A 22,066-nucleotide genomic window follows, 5' to 3' on the forward strand; every position below is an offset into this window, starting at 1 on the left:
TTCTGTCTTGGAAGAGCTGCAGACTAGGGTTGGGGTCTCCCTTAGATATTTAAAAATGTCACTTCCTTCTTTGTCAATCATTTCACTCAGAAGAATCATAATTCTAATAGGATGGTTAGAAAATTTCCATTCAGGTCTTTCTAAATTCAAAAATCTTCACACTCATTTCTTAACCATTAAATATATTAAATTTTGTCTGGCTGTTTGTGGATATGTCATTTGAGGGAATCATTATTTATTTATTTTTTTGTTAATAAAGAATTCTAGTTAAATGAAGGATATACACCAGGTATATATTATCAATTTTCAAAGGGCTCATAGAACAAGAATGTATGGTAGTAATAAGAGTTTGCTACAGATATTTCTTTTTTGTTTAATAAATGTTTAGGCATCATTTGGTGAGTCAAGATCATAATTTTAACAACACTTTACTATTATATTTAGAAATATGGATTAGTATTTAATAATCTGCCAAGTAAAATCATTTGTCATTGCTAGTACTTTACATACACTGTTTCATTTAATCTTTCATTGGCCATAGGAATTTGGCTTTATTATCTCATGTATTGCATATAATGAAGCCAAGGTTCAAGGGTTTAACTTGTTCTTCCCAGTGGATAGATGACAGGGCTGGGATTTCATCTCACAGTCACCTGCAACCTCAGAGTAACTGTTTCCTACACTACCATACTGCTTCTAATGACACAGGGTAAAGAAAAATCAGAGAAGAGGTGAGACCAGATTAACCCTTGAAGTATGAGAATTTGGTAGGCAGTGTGAGAAAGTAGGTAACAGACTAGAAAGCTTAAAATTGTTAGAGTAGGTGGTAAATAATTATTGAAGGATTTGATCCAGGGTGATGGAATGTCATGGTGAAAATAGTGAATTAAAAAAAATTAATGTGATGTCTATGTCAGGGTAACTAGAAAGAGGTAGTGTTTGAACATTAAAATGAATTAGTAGTTTATTGTAGTAATTGAGATGAGAATGATGAAAACCTTGCCTAAGTTAATAAAAGAAGAGATTTTGGAAGGCAGTGTCTTTAGAACTTATTTGGGGATGAATGAGATGGAAAAGAAAATGAAGATGCTGAAATTTGTATTTTAAATAATTGAAAGAATTTTGATAATATTGATTGAAGTAAGGAAACAATGTAAAGCAGTACTTTGCTGAGGAAGAAAAATTAATGTATTTAGAGAATTGTGGGTTGATGGTTGGACAATACAGTGGAATCTCTAGTGGACTATTAGATGGAACTGAACTCAAGTGTTGGCTGAGGATTAAGAAGACAAATTTGATAGTCTTCTATATACATTTAACATCCAAGATTTGTGTTCTCATATTTATTTAGTTGTTATGCTTAATTCAAACATTTAAATACCCAACTTGAGCTCTTAAAATTAACCTGAGAACAGAAACATTTGTAAATACAGTATGTAAATTTCAAGATAAAAATAATGTGACAAGAAGCACAGATGGGATGCACTTGAATCACTTGATTTTTTTTCAAAAATTTTAGTTCAACTTTCTTTTTGGTCAAATCTGCCATTCCCATAGATATTTATTCTCCTAAATCCTTTTCTTACATTTGATATTTTATAGATCATGTTTGAGTTAAGTAAAGAGAAGAGCCATATCTTTCAGGCATAAAATTATGCTTTGAAGTTAACTATCCAGACTATATTTTGCTCTTGAAAGATATCCATTATATCCTATGCATGCTATGCTGATTACCAAATATTTGTCCATTTTCTATCTTAACCTCAGAACTGATACCTGCTGTATTTTCACCTCCTCATCCTTGGATGCTATCCCAGTATGGGGAGAGGAAGTGGGTATCCAGAATATAATGAAGAAAGCAGAAATGTCTCAATCTAGAGGAGACGTATTATATTTTTCTATTGACTATAACTTTACAAAGAAGTGCAAAATATAAGTTGATCTCAAAGAAAGCAGGGCTGTCAAAATATCATGCTAATCTTCTGGCATAGCCACCCATTTCTTCTACTCTTGTTTAGTTCCCTCTAAAACTTGTGAGAAGAATGGCTCAGAGTATAAAGATATGCTTTGGAATGAGAAGCACTGTACTATTGGTTGTTCTCTGGAGGAAACTGGGCAAGCTCTTCAAAATAGTCATAACTAGGTGCAGCGGCCGAGTCAGGAGTGGCTGCAGAGAAAGAGTTTGGTGCAATGTCTCATACCATTTTGCTGGTAACAGCCTACCAAGAGGACAGAAGGCAGAACTTATGCTGGCTATGAATCTGTGAATGAATGCATGGAAGGTGTTTGTAAAATGTATGAAGAACATCTGAAGAGAATGAATCCCAACAGCCCCTCTATCACATATGATATCAGTCAGTTGTTTGATTCTATTGATGACCTGGCAGACCTCAGCTGCCTTGTTTACTGAGCTGATAGCCAGACATACCAGCCTTATAACAAAGACTGGATTAAAGGGAAGATCCAGGTGCTCTTTTGTCGACAGGCACAACAGCCCAGGAAAGAGTTGAGTTTGGAAGCATTAGGGGGACAGGGTGGGCTTGGAACACAGCTGTGTACAGTGTACTGTAGTGGAAGTATTGTATTATAGTAATCCTGTTTCCATTTTGGTGCACTCTAGCCAGGATTGAATGTATTAGATGAAATGTGAGGATGGATCTTGTTCAATCTGAAATGCTCATTCCCCCCTGCCCCCTCCTTTTTTTTAACTTAAACATTTTTATGATGATTTAGATGGAAGTTGGTTTTTGTCAGTTACTGTTGGTTCCAATCCTTCAAACTGTTCCTATCTGCTTTATAACATTCACTGTACTAACCCTTCGTCACATTGGGGTGGGGGGTGGTGATGCGGTTTAGTTATGTCCTCAAGACAAAGTCTTAGTGAAAAACAAATAAATGTTCTTTAGCTAAAAAAAAATACTCATAACTAGAGAGATGATTGGTTAATTCATCCCCAAGTTAACATTGACCACCATTAAGAGACTTTGGTTTTTAGCTTGGGTTAAGAGAAGAATGGATAATACTTTTTTCTTGCTATATGGGGCTATTTGAGTAGAGTTCCAGAGGACAAAACAAGAAAATTAGAAGAGTAACACGAATTATGACCATGCCCTATTGTACTCTTGCTTGATTTTAACGACCTGGCTAATCAGATCTTTTACCCTTAATAGGAGCACATTTTGTAATTATTTTTGACCTAAGACCATACATGAGTGTTTTAAATCCTTTTTATGCTATTGTTTTGGTTGGAACAAAAGCTGGTAAATATGATCATTAATTTTAGATCCTAGAAGGTAGAAATCCAGACCTAAATTAAGAAGCTCATGAATTTAAATTTTGAAAAGTAAAATTGTGATTATTTACTTTGAACTGTACTTTCATTAGGCTTTTCAAAGCAGCTTTGTCCTAAACAACCCACAGTATTTTATTTCAAACCTTGCCACATGAAGGTGAACCGTGATTATTATGAAACAAGAGAGGCATTTAGCACCTGAAATCTGATGTAAATTCTTCATACTTGTTTAAAGTGAGATTGCTTGACAAACTTCATTACTTTTATGTGACTTCAAACATGAAATTAAACATAAAATGATAGAATCTTGAATGAGTGTGAGTTAGGAGATTTCTTGAAATGCAAAATATGAGGATTTTATGAATCAACTTCCCAATTTCTCTCTCTCACTACTGCCCTGCTTGTCTGTCAAACAGGCCAGCCCTTGAGGTCATTCAGTCAATTTCCTCTTCTAGATTCTATCTCCTTAGACCTAAGGTAAAACTTAAATCATACTCAAGGGCACGCTGATGATCCAGGAGAAACTCTATAAAGGTTTACACAATTAGTACCTCATTAAAGAATGATGTATAGACTATAATATAGAAATGTAAAATGTCATGCTTATTTGTCCTCTTGGCAAGGGCAGGCTCATGTACATACTGCTGGTGTCACAAGGCAACATTTCCTTCATTGGTATTTAAACGTTTTTCTACTTATGACTTTTATATAGAGAGGTCGGACCAAGACATGAAATATAATAACACGGCAAGGAATTTAACGTCTGGATTTAAGGACAGTTGTATATTAGGAAAAACACACTTTATTTATGGCCTTCTAGGAAAGAATTTCAATATATGACATTTCAGAGATGACCATTTCTTTGCAAAATGCAGATATCTTGTATTAAAATGGAAACCACACATTTTTCAACATGAATAAAATGATTTCTATTTTAGAGATTAATCAATTGAACCTAAAAGGATATTGAATCTATGAGATGGGAATGGATCCTCCTTTTTGTAACGACTGAATCCAGTGCAATATGGAGGGCAAGCAGCTTTCTTGCAGGAATACAAAGCAAATTATGAATAAAAACTCAGTACAAAAGTGAATGTATCTTTCACATGAGAAAATAAATTGCAAAAAATTGCACATTTAAAAAAGATGACAAATGCTGAAAACATCCCAAAATCCGAAGTAAGAGAGTGACATGGACATTGGTGGTTACACTACCAAATGTAAGATAGATAGCTAGTGGGAAGCAGCTACATAGCACATGAAGATCAGCTTGGTGCTTACACTACCAAATGTAAGATAGGTAGCTAGTGGGAAGCAGCTGCATAGCACATAAAGATCAGCTTGGTGCTTTGTGACCACCTAGAGGGGTGAGAGGGAGATGCAAGAGGGAGGAGATATGGGGATGTATGTATATATATAGCTGATTCATTTTGTTATAAAGCAGAAAATAACACACTATTGTAAAGTAATTATACTCCAATAAAGATGTTAAAAAATTGTTAATTGTTTACAAAAGTTACTTTTTTATTACATTTTATGGCTGCATACTCTTAGTGTCTGTTATGGGCTGAATTGTGTTCCCCCAAAATTTGTGTGTTGAGACCCTCACCCCTAGTTATCTCAGAATGAAGATAGGGCCTTCGAGTTAAAATGAGGCCTGCAGGGTGGAGCCTAATCCAATCTGATTGGTATCCTTTGAAAGAGAGGAGATTAGGACACACAAAGGGACACCAGGAATGTGTGCTTACAGAGGAAGGACCATGTGAAGACTCAGTCACAAGGTTACCATCTGCAAGGCAAGGAGGGAGACCCAAGGAAACACCAAACCTGCTGACATCTTGATTTTGGACTTCCAGCCTCTAGAACCACAAGAAAATAAATTCCTTTTGTTTAATACACCCAGTCTGTGATATTTACTGTAGTAGCCCTAGCAAACTACTAGAATGCTGGTACCTTCTACCTACTAAAAGGGTTTTGTAATATTTTCTATTGGAAAAATGAGAGAAAATCCCGCTTTTCCTCTTGTATGACTGAAATTGAAATATATTTTTTATCATTGAGATGCATACACCATGTGACTTTACACACAGATGTACTCACATTATGATCAGCAAACAGTAATTCTGATGAATTCTATTTTGCTCAACTCAAAACCTGACAAAATATGCTTTTATGCTTACATATGCTCATTGTTGAGTATCTTGACAAGAGATATCTTCCGTTTTAACTGTGTGTTGATGAATTTTCCATTTTCATTTTTACATTAAAATGTTTGATAAGTGAAAGAATTTCTCACAGATTAGCTTCTGGCTCCATTCATTGACAATCTTGTTTCTCCTTCACTGACCACATACTTTTAATAGTGGGTGGCAAAGGACACAATTATATCATGATATAATCTTCAGTCTATGACTTTGTGTTTCAAAGCTGAGTAAGTTGTGCTGGTGGACAGTAGAAGTGTTCTTAGAAGCCATTTGTACTCTGGAATGGGTAATATAATGGAAGCTACTTAAAATTTCAGTATATCAGACCGCATGCATTCCTAATTCAAATTCCCCTTAGCCAGATTCCTGAAGTGCTCACAAACACTTCAGTGTGACAGAAATCAACATAGGAAAAGACAGCAATTAGAATCAATTGCAGTTTAAATATCTTTTGTAAATTTTCAAAAGATCTAAGTGTAAATCCATTGCTAGTGCTTCTCCTAGTGCCTGGGAGGGATCCTTGAAGCTTAAGCTTTAGTAGCTTCTGGGTAAGCTGGCTTCTGTGACTCAAGAGTTTTGCTTAAATCCACACAGCGGTTAATGGTGGCACTATTGAGGTCTCTTTCTCTATGTAGTTTTATTTTTCTTTTCTAAAGCATGGATTTATGCATTTTTATTCTTTCTAATACATTTAAATGTCGTGACAATTTCAATTAAATAGTAATTAAATACTGATATTCTGTTAAGGATTCTAATGCCAAGAGGAAGTAGAGTCTTGGAATTTTTGCATTAATAGATTATTGTTTATATTTATTACTCTGTTGATCTAAGGGTTGTACATAAAAGAGAAAAGATACACTTGAGGTTGACAGGCTTAAATTCAGAGATACTAAAATGAAAAAGCAGATAGCAGCATGACTAAAATCTAAGAAGTTAAAAATGTAACTCCTTGAATTAGCCTTTATTTTGTTTTTGTTCTCTGGTTAAATCTTTCTCACTCTATATTCAAGTGCCAGGTGTACTTTACCTTTGTAAATTCAATTTTTGACCTAGAAAATAGATTTTCATTCAAAAATTTAGGATTTTTTTATATTTGAGAGCTTGTTATAACTAAGGGAATCTTTGTTGGATTACCTTATGCTTCATCATATATTTCAGTTTGTGGAAATTCATGGTCCTTTGTGTAAAATTATTTTGGGAGAGCTATGCTGCTCCTGGCAGTGTAAAAAACAGATTCATTTATTAAATACCATAATAATGTTGCAGCTTCTGGAGGGAGCATTTTAGGTATTTTGAGGCTTAGAGAGAATATTAAGGAAATGGCAATAAGAGGGGATGCCTAAATAGAGTAGTAACTAATGCCTATTAGTTAAGATTTAGTGTATACTGTGTCCTGTGTTAAATGTTTTACATGTATTAACTCATTTACTCCTTAACATAACTGCAACATAAGCAATATTTCCTTCTCATTTGATAGATGAGGAGATCAAGGCTCAGAGAGGTAAAGTAACTTGCACAAACGTGGCTTATACTCACAGGATTCTGACTTGAAAGCCCAAATACCTAACCTTTGGCCTATACTGCCCCACTTTCTTTGGCAGTGAGTCAGTGACAGCTGTAAGAAAATGCACACAAGAGGAACACACTGAAAAAAACAAGGATGAATACTTCAGTCATTCCAGAGAGTTCTAAAGGATTCTTGCTTCTGATATGGTGATTAGAGGAAAAGTACTGAAAGTGTGAATTGTAAAGTCTTGTTTGAAAGCACTCAGCACCATAAGTCTGCAGCATTTATTTATCATACCAAACTGCATCTCAAGAAACTCACGATCAAAACAAAATCATGAAATTTATCCATATTGAACTGAAACAAAATAGCCGTATAGTGAATTCCCATGAGATTGATTGAGCTTGCAGAATTGAAGGTGCTAAAAGAGCTGCTTTTTAAATCTTGTTTTTGAAGTATAGTTGGTATACAATATTATTTTAGTTTCAGGTGTACAGCTTAGAGATTCGGTATTTTTATATATTATACTCCATATAAAGTCATTACAGAACAATGGCTATAATTCTCTGCGCTGTACAAGGATAAAAAATATATCCTTGTTTTTTATCTATTTTATGCATAGTAGTTTCTATCTCCTGATCCCCTACTCCTATTTTGCCCCTTCTTCTTCCGTCTCCCCTCTGGTAAGCACCAGTTTGTTATCTATATCTGTGAGTCTGTGTCTGTTTTGCTATGCACATTCATATGCTTTATTTTTCAGATTCCACATATAAGTGATATCATACAGTATTTGTCTTTCTCTGACTTATTTCACTAAGCATAATATTCTCAAGGTCCATCCACATTGCTGCAAATGGCAGAATTTCATTCTTTTTTATGGCTAATATTCCACTGTATATATATACCATGTCTTTTTTATCCATTTGTCTGATGGGTTACTTCCATGTCTTGGCTATTGTACATAGTGCTGCTATGGACATTGGGGTACATGTATATTTTTGAATTAGTGTTTTTGTTCTTTCTGGATGTATACCCAGCAGTGGAATTGCTGGATCATATGGTAGTTCTATTTTTAATTTTTTGTGGGACCTCCATACTGTTTTTGACAGTAGCTGCACTAATTTACAATCCCACCAACAGTGCACTAGGTTTCTCTGTTCTCTACATACTCACCAACATTTGTTATTTGTGGACTTTTTGGTGCTAGCCATTTTGACAGGTGTGAGGTGATATCTTATTGTGGTTTTGATTTGCATTTCTCTAATAATTAACAATGTGAGCATTTTCTCATGTGCCTGTTAGCCATCTGTTTGTCTTCTTTGGGAAAATGTCCATTTAGGTCTCTGTCAAATTTTTAATCAGTTTATTTGTTTTTTATTGTTGAGTTGTATGAGCTGTTTATATATTTTGGATAGTAAATATTATACTATTATATATTTGGATAGTAAATAGATCACTTGCAAATATTTTCCATAGGTTGTGCTTTCATTTTGTCGATGGTTTCCTTTGCTATGCAAAAGCTTTTAAGTTTAATTAGGTCCCATTTGTTTATTTTTACTTTTATTTCTTTTGTCCTAGGAGACAGATTCAAAAAAAATTCCTATGATTTATATCAAAGAGTGTTCTGTGCATGTTCTCTTCTAAGAGTTTTATGGTTTCAGGTGTTACATTTAGGTGTTTAAACAATTTTGAGTTTATTTTTGTACACGGTGTGAGGAAATGTTCTAATCTCATTCTTTTGCATTCTCTGTCTTTTATCCATTGTATATTCTTGCCTCCTTTTTCATAGATTAATTGACCATCAGTGTGTGCATTTACTTCCAGGCTTTCTAGCCTGTTCCTTTCATCTAGTGTATGTTTTTGTGGCAGTACCATTCTGTTTTATTACTGTAGCTTTGTAGTACAGTCTACAGTCAGGGAGCTTGGTACCCCCAGCTTTGTTTTTCCTCAAGATTACTTTGGCAATTTGGGGTTTTTTATGGTTCCATATAAATTTTAAGATTGTTCTTGTTCTGTAGAAAATGTCATGGGTATTTTGATAGGGATTGCATTAAATATATAGACTGCTTTGGGTAGTATGAACATTTTAACATTAATTATTCCAATCTAAGAACATGGGATATCTTCCCTTTCTTTTTATCATCTTCAATACCTTTCATCAGTGTTTTACAGCTTTCAGAGAATAGGTCTTTCACCTCCTTGGTAAAGTTTATTCCCAAGTATTTTTTGGGATACAATTTTAAATAAGAATTGTTTTTTTTTACTTTTGCTTTCTTATATTTCATTATTAGTGTATAGATATGCAAGAGATTTTTATATATTAATGTTGTATCCTGCTGCCCTGTTGAAATCATTTAATAGTTCTAATAGTTTTGTGTGGAGAATTTAGGGTTCTCTATCTAGAGTATCATGTCATCTACAGATAGTGACTGTTTTAATTTTTCCTTTCCAAATTCGATACATTATTTTCTTTTTCTTGTCTGATTACTGTGGCTAGGACTTCCAATACTATTATATATTAAAAAGAAGTGGAGAGAGGAGCAGGCATCCTTGTCTTGTCCCTGATTTTAGAGGAAAGGCTTTCAGCTTTCACCATTGAGTATGATGTTAGCTCTGGGTATGTCATAAATGGCTTGATTATTTTACAGTGTGTTCCTTTCATGCCAACTTTGATGAGAGTTTTTATCGTAAATGGATATTGAATTTTGTCCATTGCTTTTCTTGCATCTATTGGTATGATCATGTGATTTTTAGCTTTTTTGTTGTTGTTGTTTATGTGGTGTATCACACTGATTGATTTGCAAATATTCAACCATCCTTGTGTCCCTGGAATAAATCCCACTTGATCATAGTGTATTATTTTTCTCATATACTGTTGAGTTCAGTTTGCTAATATTTTGTTGAGAATTTTTACAACTATATTTATCAAGATATTGGCCTGAAATTTTCTTTTTTTGTGGTGTCTTTGTCTGGTTTTGGTATCAGGGTAATGGTGGCCTTGTAAAATGACTTTGGGAGTCTTCTGTCCACTTCAATTTTTTGGAAATATTTTGAGAAAGATAGGCATTTTTTCTTCTTTATATTTTTGGTAGAATTTCTATGTGAAACTGACTGGTCCTGCACCTTTGCTGGAAGTTTTTTTTTTTATTATTATTATTATAAATTCAATTTTACTTCTAGTGGTCAGTCTGTTCAAATTGTTCCTTCCTGATTCAGTCTTGGCATGTATGTTTCTATAAATTTGTCCATTTCTTCTAGATTGTCCAATTTGTTCACATATAACTGTCTCTACTATTTTTTATTATTAATTTTTGTATCTCTCTTGCATCAGTTGTTATTTCTCTTTTTTCATTTATTTTGTTTAGTAGGTCCTCTATCTTCTCTTCATTATAAACCTAGCTAAAGGTTTTGTATATCTTTTCAAAAAACCAGCTCTTGGTTTCACTGAGTTTTTTTTTTTTTTTTTTTTTTTTTTTTGGTCTGTATTATTTCCTCTTCGATCTCTATTGTTCCTGTGTTTCTGCTGACTTTGGGCTTTGTTTGTTCTGTTTCTAGTTCTTTTAGCTGGTAGCTTAGGTTGTTTTTTTTTTTTGAGATTTTTATTGTTTCTTGAGAAAGGTCTATGTCACTTTAGACTTCCTTCTTAGAACTGCTTTTGTTGCATCCCATAGATTTTGGTGTGTTGTGTTGCCATTTTCATTTGTCTCAAGGTATTTTCTGATTTCCTCTTTGACTTTTTTATTGACCCATTGGTTTTTAAATAGCATGTTTAGTCTCTATGTGTTTGTGCTTCTTCCACTTTTCTTTCTGTAATTGATTTGTAGTTTCATACCTTTGTGGTTGAAAGAAATGCTTGTCATGATTTCTGTCCTCTTAAATTTATTGAGACTTGTTTTGTGCCCTTGCATGTGATCTGTCCTGGAGAATGTTCCATGTGCACCTGAAAATAATGTGGATTCAGCTGTTTTTGAATGGAATGTCCTCTAGATCTCTTTTAAGTCCTACTGGTCTATTGTGTCATTTAAGATACTGTTGCCTTATTGATTTTGTGTCCGGATGATCTGTCCATTGATGTCAGTGATGCATTAAAGCCCCATACTATTATTGTGTTATTGTCAGTTTCTCCTTTTATGTCTGTTAATATTTGCTTTCTATATGTAGGTGTTCCTGTATTGGGTGCATATATGTTAATGAGTATAATGTCCTCTTCTTGTACTATTTCCTTAATCATTATGTAATGCCCTTCTTTGTCTTTGTTATAACGTTTGTTTTAAAGTCTTTTTTTTTTTTTGTCTGACATGAGTATTGCTACCCCCGCTTTCTTGGTGTTCCCATTTGCATGAAATATCTTTTTCCATCCTCTCACTTTCAATCTCTGTGTATCTTTAGCTCTGAAGTGAGTCTCTTGTAGGCAGCAAATAGATGGGTCTTATTTTTTTAACCAATCAGCCACTCTGTGTCTTTTGATCAGAGCATTTAGCTTATTAGCATTTAAAGTAATTATTGATAGGTAGGTACTTATTTCCATTTTATTAATTGTTTTCCAGTTGTTTTTGTAGTTATTCTCTGTTCATTTCTTCTTTTTATTTTTATATTTCTTTCTTTGTGTTTTGATGATTTTCTTTAGTAGTATGCTTGTGTTCCTTTCTTTTTAGTTTTTGTGTATCTATTGTAGATTTTTTTATATGTCATTACCATGGAGTTCATATATGTTGACCTATAACTATATCTTCTTGTTTTAAACTGGTAGTCATTTAAGTTCAAATACAGTCTAAAAGCTCTATATTTATTGCTCTCCTCCCCCACCTTTTGTGTTTTTGACATTCTATTTTACATATACATGTTTATCCCTTAAGTGTTTATTGTGATTATAGCTGCTTTTACAATTTTTGTCTTTTAATCTTTGTTCTAGCTTATTTAAGTGTTCCATCCTTAGCCCTTACAATATATTTGCATTTTCTAGTTCAATTTTACCTCTCTTGTAGATGCTTACTTCTTTTCCACTTAGAGAATACCTTTTAAGATTTCTTTTAGGGGTGGTTTAATATTGATGAACTCTTTTGGTTTTTGTTTGTTTGAGAAGTTCTTTATCTCTCCTTTGAATCTAAGTGATAATCTTTTTGGGTAGAATACCTTAAGTTGCATATTTTTCCCTTTCAGCCCTTTGAATATATCTTTCCACATCTCTGACCTGCAAAGTTCTGTTGGGTAGAATACCTTAGGTTGCATATTTCTCCCTTTCAGCCCTTTGAATATATCTTTCCATCCCTTCTGGGCTGCAAAGTTTCTGCATAAAAATCAGCTGATAGCTTTATGGAGGTTCTCTTATACATGACTCTTTGTTTTTCTTTTGCTGCCTTTAGAATTCTCTCTTTATCTTTAAATTTTGCTATTTTACTTATGATATGTCTTGGTGTGGGTCTGTTTGGGTTCATCTTGTTTGGGACACTCTGTGCTTCCTGTACATGGATATTGTTTCCTTCTTTAGGTTTTGGAAGTTTTCAGCCATAATTTTATCAAATACAATTTCAAGCCCCTTATCTCTCTCCTCTCCTTCTGGAACTCATATCATGCAGATGTTGGTATGCTTGATGTTATCTCCAAAATCTCTTAAGTTGTTTTCATTAAAAAAATGTTTTTTTCTTTTTGCTCTTCTGATTGAATGATTTTCATTATTCTATCTTCCAGATCACTTATATGTTCTTTGGTATCACTTGGTCTGCTATTCATTCCTTCCAGTGTGTTTTTTATGTCAGTTATTGAATCTTCATTTCTGATTGGGTTTCTTTTATATTTTCTTGTCCCTTGTTAAAATTCTCACTCACTGTGTTCATCTATTCTTTTCCTAATTCAGTTAGAATTCTTATTTACTAATGTTTTGAATTTTTTATCTGGTAAATTGTTTATCTCTGTTTCATTATTTTTTCAGGGGTTTTCCCTTGCTCTTTCAGTTGAGACCAGTTCTTCTGCTTTCTCAGTCTGCTTAATGTCTCTATCTCTATGAATTTCAGTGAAACAATTACCTATTGCAGGACTGATGTGATGTCCTTATGTGCAAGCATTCCTGCATGGACCATGTGTGCTCAGTGCTTTTGGCTGGAGAGCTTAATTTGACATGGAAGCAAGTCACTTCTTTCCTCAGGGTATGCTAGCAGTTATCACCTTAGTAGGAAGTGGACTGGAGATGGAGGGGCTAGGGCTGGAGCCAGGTGTGAGGCAGGGCTTCCCCTCTGCTCATTGGTCATCACTGCTCTTTTGGGGGTGGGGTCAGACCTCAAGTTGCTGGGGAAGAGGTCCTGAGGGTTGAGTCTGAGCTGGCTCTGTTCCTTTTAACTGTGTGCTTTCCCCTACCCTCCACCATGACCCTAGCCCCAGAGGGGAGCAGTGCTTAAGCAAGAAGGGTACATGCAGGCTAAAAGAGCTGCTTTTTGATGTCTGTTTTTTTTCCTCTTCTCTCCAGTCTGAGCATAGTAACAGCATTCTAGAGAAAATGGAAACTAGGAGACAGGAATATCATGGTTTTTGCCTGACATCACTATCTCACTGAAGCAGTGGGAAAGTAGGTGAAATTCTATACTTCAAACACTAAACATTTGCTATGGGGAGACAATACAGGCCATTATTTTACAGAGGAATTTTGAAGGAATTTTACAGAGACTTATTATCAGAAATTAAATATGACTGAGCCTGCCTTCTCCTAGTAATAAAATAATGCAGATTTATTTGAACAGAGAAAGGCAATTGAAATGTCAGGTACACAATTCTAAAATGTACTGTGAACAGTAGAGTTGGTATCAATAGTAAATTATCTAGTTTCTAACTAGTGTGAGGTATCCTTTTATCACAGAAAATAATGCAAAATTAAAGAATGATAGTGGGAAATTCAAGGTTGTTTCAGAGGTCAGCTGAAAATGTGATGAGTTGGCTCATCTAAAAAGACTATATTTATTTTCAATACCATCTAGAGTAGATGCTCAGTAACAGATTTATCTCCATTACAGTTGGAGAGAGGTAAAGATACTCCTAGTTACGTTTGGGCCTTTTTCTTCTGTTGTGTGATTAATGCTATCTAACCTTAATGAGACCCTTACTATGACTTGATTGCTTTTTTTTCATCTTTTGAGGATGCCTTTGACATTTAACAGAGTATGTTCTCTCAATTTTACTTTTTCCTCAAGTCCCCAAGCCATACACTCACTGTTGCTTTATTTGATGCCCTTTATCCTGCTGAGGGACCATCACTTATGGATTGTACTAGCTTTTATTAATCCAATAAAAATGGCCATTGATCTCTTCTTTGCTTGGCACATTGTCTAGGGCAACTCTTTCACCTCTGATTCAGATCTCATCCCCTTCTGCCTTCTCTCTGATCTTGCTCACATCCTTAGTTTCTCCCTGTTCCACTGGCTCTTTGTCTCTACCTGCATTGAAACCAGAATTTCCACATTCCAACAATTTTTTTTCACCATTATTACTTCCATATGAGTGGTCTGTCTTCACTGACTTTTCTCTTATTCCCTTCACTTATAAAATTGAGTTTCCTGAATTCTCTCACTAATCAATTATTTTTCACTCCCCCACAATCTGGCTTCTGCCTTTTCAATATTTTATTGAAACTGTTCTCATCTAATGGACAAATGGAATAACCTCCATGTTGTGCCTGTAATGTTTGGCAGTATTGATCAGTTCCCCCCACCATCCCCAGAACTCTCTCTGTCTTTGGCTTCTGTGACATAGTCCTGTCTTGGTTATCTTCATAGTACCCAAACTTGCTCTTTCCTTTTCCTTCTCCTCTGTACCAAATGTCATTCCTGAATGTTTTATTATCAAATCTCTTCTCTAATTTGTTTGTTGATTTAAAATTAAATCCAATCTCCTAACCATAGACCCCAGGAATCTGCCTGTTCTGGTCCTGGCTTACTTTCTAACCTCAACTCGTACTTCTCTTCTTTGGCATCAGTGTACTCCAGTCACTCTGGCCTTTCTTTGGGTCCAAGAACCACACATGCTGTTTCCTCCATTTGTGCTTAGTATTTACTATACCTTGCTCTTCACATGCGTGACTCTTTTTTCAGGTGTAATTTTAAATGACTACCTTATAAAAAAATAGGTCTGCTTTCTTGCTGCCCAGTGAAATCAGCTATTAAAAAAAAAAAAAGGCTTGTACTAGGTGTCCTCTAGAGGTTGTTTGGATCTTTAATTTGGTGATAGACACAAATGACCTAAGATGATAGAGTTGAAAGGCTACTATAATGGCCATAGAACAAAATACCTTCAAATATTCCCTTCATCAACTTTGTGTCCGTGACAGCTAGAATATAGTTGATGCACAATGGATACTTAATGAATAAATCCGTTATCATTGTGTGACTTAGGATAAGCCACCTCTCTTTGTACTTCATCTTTCATGTTTGTTCTTCAGTTTTGCTCTTTTATTTATGGTGAGAAGTGACATAGAGAATCTAATCCTTTCAGGAACATAAGTAACAGTGTTAAAGAGGACACATTAACTCATACAACTAGGCACCATTTTCTTGCATGTCTGATTTAAGGGACTGCAATAGTTGACTTTTTAAACTTACTTCCAAGGAATAACTTTTAGGCAATAAGGAAAACAGATAAAAGGCTTTGACCTCTAAAGGCATATAGCTATGTATATTCTAGTTATTTACCTGACATATGTTATTTTAAATATTTTCTTATGACTGTCTTATAAAATAAAGTAAAATACATTTCTGAGTTTCATTGTTTGAACCCAAGAATAAATATTTCAATTTTCTATCAGTGATTTTCCTATAGGAACAGGCTATAAAATGAGTTCGTCATATTAAAAAAATACATCTAAGCAAAAGGAAATTTAGTTTCTGTTTTAAATATAGATTTAACTGTAATTCATTATGCTACAACTGCTTTGTAACCACAAATAAATTAATTCTGTGTATTAGATACCATGACTGCAAAGAATTGGGCTTGAAAAAACAGTTCAAAATTCTTATAATATTTCCTCACATAGTAAAAACATTTGCCAGTGTATTTTAGTTTTAATAAATTAACAACAATAAATCCTAACTTCTTTTTTTCTAAAGAATGATTTCATTCTTTTTGTAAGAAAAAGATACAAGCTCATTATTAAAAAAAATAGATAAGCAATACATAAATATTTAAGAATAATAATAAAATAGTTATTCAAATGTAACCTCCCAGAAAATACTATTACCAATATTATGCAGATGACACTCTAGTTATCTCTTTATTTAAGACTTGAATTAACTTATTTTGAGCCATAACATAAATTCCTATTTACCAACTGAATGTTGTGTTCTGTGTATATATATTATATTTATAGGCATATGTGTGAGTGCATACACACACACACACACACACACACACAAACTTCCTATGTGCGTATATATTAATGTGCATAAATATATGTATATGTATTTTAAAGGTATATAAAAATATTAGAGAGATGGTCTTAATATGTGCATATGTGCTACTTATGGTCAAGATACTTACAAATTAATAAAAATAGTTTCACTAATTGGCATGTGATCTATAAAAGGGACTATTGATTTTTAACCTTTTTGTGGTTCCCATTTTTATGTAAACTGATTCATTTAGATTTGTTATGCTATCTTTATTTTATTTCCAATTAATAGCAGTTCATAATCTGACTAACAGAACTTAAAAACTCTGGCTTAAACAAATTAAGGTGTTCTTTTTCATTTGTGAGAGTCTCGATGGAGGCAGTCTAGAATGTTATGGAGGCCCTACTGTGTCCCCAGAATTCAGACCCCTCTGAGCTTTCTCAGACTCTCTTCTTAGAGTATGATACTGTTCAAGTTTGCAAATTGTCTGCTGGAGTTCAGCCATCAGGTTTGCATTTCAATCTGTAAGTAAAAGGAAGACGAAGGGCAAAATGGGACACATCAGCTGAATTGGTTGTTTTCTTTTGAGGAACTTTCTTAAAACTCCTTCCACCAATTTACATTGCATGGGTTTGGAATGTGTCGTGAGGTCATTCCTGGATGCTAAGGAAGGTGATTCTCTTAGTAAAGAAGAAGTGGAGAAAAGGTAGTGAGTATGCTAGTAGTGGACTCTGCCACAGATATTTTCCTAATAGTTTCTGGCAAAGATCAATTTGATTTTTTTCTTAGGTGGTGATCAAATTATTCTTTTCATTGGTTTTATATATTTCTTCAGAAGTTTCATGTTATGAGCAGATTGATTAAAAAAATGTTGATGAGGTTGTTTTAGCTTTTTGTGAGCTGATTTTGAAGATAAACATATTGCAAGTATCTTTTAATCTGAAGCATTTAAAAAACCTCCCTTGTAGTTCTTGAGGCAGACACTGTAGTTGGTTGACACAATGCCTCTTTCCCTCTGCCTACACTTCTTCCTGTCTTTTCTATAGGTTTAGAAACCTGAACACTGTTTCCCCATCTTTCTTGCTGGTAGGACTGGAAAGCTTGCACAGTTCTGGCCAATAGACATAGGAAGAAGAGTGCTAGGAATGTGCCCAAGAAAGCTTTGCTTTCTCACTATAAAAGAGAAAACCAGGGGCTGACATTACTCCTTTCTCCTCATTTTGCCATAAGCACAGCTCTGATGTCTTAAACCTGAGCAGCCATCTTGAGAACATGAGGGACCGTGAATGAAGGAAAAGCCTAGGTAACCACAGATTTGAGCCCTAACATGGTTGAGTCACTGGACCAAGGCCTATGTTAGAACCTAAATACCTTGTTAATATGAGAAAATATTTGTTACTGTAAGATTTTCCGTATTTTCTGGTAAACACTCAAGTTATGCAGTATCCATTTCTTCACTGACTCAAATTAAGGTTCTTTTGTTTTTGAGACTTTGGCTTGGTTTGGAGTTGTAATCAAAAGCCCCTACAGGGAATGCTTTCTCTGTCTATACCATGCATGAGATACATAAAAATGTGTACTCAGGTTACCTGATTTGAACTCTGTGTGGTTTTATGTTGTCAGAGAGACTTGAGTTTGAAGCCAGGATTTAATCTTGAGGAATTAAATTTAAAATAGGAATAATAATGACTACATCATGGTTATTTTGTGACATTAAATACCATAATATAGGATTACATATTACACAAACCTTGGCTTTCTCTTGGAGTACTTCAACAAAGACAGGATTTATCTTTTCCTTTCTGAGTTTAAGTTTTCTTTGAGACACGTTCATTTTGCATTGGGATCATGGAATCGGGCAACTCACAGAAGACGAGTACTCACATCCCACTTCTATTAATTGTGAACTTGGGCTCGTTATTTGATCTTTCTGACCCTCTGTTTCTTTGCCTTCATTAAAGGGCATAATAGCACTTATCCTCAACTAAATTAGACGATGCACGTGAAAACTCCTAGTCCTTGGCATGCTATTGGACAATTAGTAGATGTTACTTTTTCTTCTGATTCATTTGTGTTTGCTACTTATAATTATGTTTTAGAGTGAATATTCCATATTTTTAAATAAAGATTACTTTCTAATGACTTAAGAGAAAGTAAAGAAGTGACAATAAACTAAACACACTGAATGGTTGGGAAATATGTTCTCTTGAACTCTATGTTCTCATTGACCAAAACCATGTTACATAGATTATCAAATTCAAAGTAATTGCAGAGCTATAAACATAATACTGGTACATGACATACCATTATATTAATAATTCTTTAAGATATTTTAATGTTCTTCCAGTTACCATCCAGAAACTCCATTGTTCATGAAGGGTTGTTTTCTAAGAATGCTCATTTGAATTTTATGACTGATTTTTTTAATTGAGTTTTAAAATAGGCTTTTTTTCATGTATTTTTTTCAGTGACCATCAGTAGCTACTCTGTTTTGAAGAGATAGTACAATTACTAACATCATTGGCATAATTTTAATCTCTTAATTCTTTTGTTTAATTACAAACTTTTAGCCACACTGGTGTGTGAATAACCATAGTATAGTTTTAGAACTTTTTTGACACTAATTTATAAGGAATATATTATTGCAAGACCAAATCTGTATTCTTCTTTGAACTTTCTTTATAACTTTAGGAAAATAGTGTAACCTTTGTTTTTGTCCCAACCATGTCTTACTGAAATCTGATCCTCCTTTTGACAAGCCACCAAAGCTATAGTTTGCTATTATAATGCTCCTAAAAATACCATGCTCATCTAAAGCCACAGAACTGTGCTCACTACAATCAATGCTTAAATATGGAAGGAGTATAACTCTTCTATTGTCACAATATTGCATCTTTCCCACAATGTGGGGCATAAATATTTCCAGCAGGAATTGGAATTTAGTGTCAGCACTTTTCCCAACTATGACTTAGCAGTGATCAGTATTTTTGCTTTGTAGGCTGGGAGAAAAGTACTTCTTTGTCCTTATCTGTTCTGACAATTTGATATATTTAGGTTTATCTCATGAATATCATTTGGTGATATTTTTGGTGTTTAGTAAAAATAGATGTTTTTCAGCTGTACAGAGCTATAGTTTATAATAAACTTTATATTGCAATGTTCAAGGAAGAAATTATGATGAATTGAGACCATTCTCTGCCTGAAAACCAAATCTCACCATGTTATACTTTTCCTCATTTAACCTTGGAGGGGAAGTTGTATCCACCATTTGGGATTATCTCACCTGACTATTCTTAGCTCCAGAAGTTTTCATCAGCAGCTTGGTGAAAAATAGTTAGTAAGCATCTTTTTTTTAATGATACTTTATATGAGTGAATCAGCCTCTAACCTTTGAATGCTCATGATTATTGGCAGGGAAACCAAGATGGTTTGGAGCAATGCAAAGTCCTTTCCAAGCACACCCAAACCATTTAACTAAGATTTGACTACGATGTTGTGAGTAATCTGACTCAGTAATAGTTGAAACAATATGATGACAATTAAAATCCCAGCCCAGAGGCTCAACTTGTTATTTTTTAGGATTCAAAAGATACAGTCAATTAATGTGTTATTTACTATATATTTAAAGCCTTGTTTTGCAGAAGACCACGTACACTGTAGAAAGCTCCTATAACACTGCTGAGATAGGAAAGGGCCACACTATATACCCACTCAGAGGACCAACTCTTTTTCTTTCCATAAACCTTAATGGCCTCTCTTAAGACCAACTTAAAATAAGGAAGAGGTTTATGTAAGTTTTAGGGACAGTACAAACCTATGGATCTGATTCTGTGATTAATGGACTGAGCACTAATCTAAACAGTAAGATCTATGTGGGTTGAAGGAAGGCAAATGGGGTTGCTTGACCAAAAATTTGTTCTCAACCTGTCTGCCAAAGTTTCTGAAATTTTCACAGTTGGCAAGACTCTTGTAAGAGTCTTCATTTCAGCTTGCACTGAGATTTGGCATAGGCCTTGAAATTTAGGCTACACCTGTTGTTTGGTTTTAGCATCAGGCTCAGGAAGATTAATTTGCTGAATGCCATTTCTGTGTCATTTCTGGCAACCTTGAACTTGTGTGGAATTACTTGGATTACCATCATATGATGGTACACTTAATAATCAGTTTAACAGTAATACAAAGTATGTCATTTGTTTTGATTATGAAAATCTGAACATATGTTTATTATTTTAAGTTTTTAATTGCAGTAAAATATACATAACATAAAATTTACTGTCTTAAACATTAAGTGTACAGTTCAGTAATGTTAAGTACACTTACATTGTTGTACAACTACCTTAGTCTATTTGGGCTGCTATAACAAAATATCATAGGCTGAGTGACTAATAAACAACAGAAATTTATTTCTTACAGTTCTGGAGGCTGAGAAGTATAAGATCAAACCACAGGCAGATTCAATGTCTTATGAGGACCCACTTCCTGGTTCATAGACTGCCTTTGTGCCCTTGTGCTCTGTCCTCACATGGTGAAAGGAGCACGATGGCTCTCTTGGTCCTCTTTTAGAAGGGCACTAATCCATTCCTGTGGCCTCCACCGTTATGACCTAATTATGCTTCCCAAAGTCCTACCTCCTAATATTATCACATTGAACATCAGGTTTCAACATAGGAATTTCAGATCATAGCAGCAACCAATCTCCAGAATGCTTTTCATCTTGCAGAACTGAAACTCCATACTCATTAAACAACTCCTTATCTTCTCTTCTCCTTGTCTCTGGCAACCACCATTCTACTTTTGTCTCAAAGAATTTGACTACTCTGGGTACCTCATGTAAATAGAATGACAGTATTTGCAGGGTTTTTTTTGAATGGCTTATTTCATTTAGCATAATGTCCTCAAGGTTCATCCATATTGTAGCATGTGTTAGAATTTCCTTCCTTTTTTAGGTTTAATTATATTACATTATATGTTTATACCACATTTTATTTATCCATTTTCCTGTGGCTGGACACTTGGGTTGCTTCACATTTTAGCTGTTGTGAATAATGCTGCTATGAACATGGGTGTAAAAATATCTCTTTGAAAAACTCACTGCTTTGAATTCTTTTGGGTGTACAACCAGAAGTGGAATTGCTGAATCATATGATAATTCTATTCTTAAATTTTTGATGAACTGCCATATTGTTTTCTGTAGCCACTGCATCATTTTACATTCTAATCTAACAATACACAAGGTTCCAATTTCTCCACATCCTTGCCAATGGTTGTTATTTTCTGTTTTCTTTTAATATAGTAGCCATCCTAATGTGTGTGATGTAGTATCTTATTATAGTTTTGATTTGCATTTCTCTAATGACTATTGATGTTGAGCATTTTTTTCTGCTGCTTGTTGGCCATTTATATATCTTCTTTGGAGAAATGTCTTTTCAAGTCCTTTGCCCATTTTTAATCAGGTTGTTTGTTTTTCTATTGTTGAGTTATAAGAGTTCTTTACATATTCTGGATATTAACTCCTTATTAGATATATGATATGTAAATATTATTTCCCATTCTGTGGGTTGCCTTTTTATTTTGTTGATTGTGTCTCTCGATACACAGAAGTTTTAAAGTTTGATGTAGTCCAGCTTATTTATTTTTTGTTTTTGTTGTTGCCTATGATTTTAGTGTCATATCCATGAAATCATTGCCAAATTCC

General features: G+C 34.3%; 1 protein-coding gene and 1 pseudogene across 2 annotated transcripts in view; both read left to right on the forward strand.

Moving 5' to 3' along the window:
- KCTD8 (potassium channel tetramerization domain containing 8) overlaps positions 1-22,066 on the forward strand; it is a 275,439-nt gene that overhangs the window by 44,511 nt on the left and 208,862 nt on the right. The gene's annotated exons all lie outside the window — the stretch shown is intronic.
- LOC308621189 (enhancer of rudimentary homolog) lies at positions 2,191-2,633 on the forward strand (annotated as a pseudogene). The gene has a single exon. The product of its transcript is annotated as an enhancer of rudimentary homolog (transcript).

This window comes from Mesoplodon bidens (assembly GCF_964165515.1).
Source record: "Mesoplodon bidens genome assembly, chromosome: 1".
Classification (NCBI taxonomy): Eukaryota; Metazoa; Chordata; class Mammalia; order Artiodactyla; family Ziphiidae; genus Mesoplodon; species Mesoplodon bidens.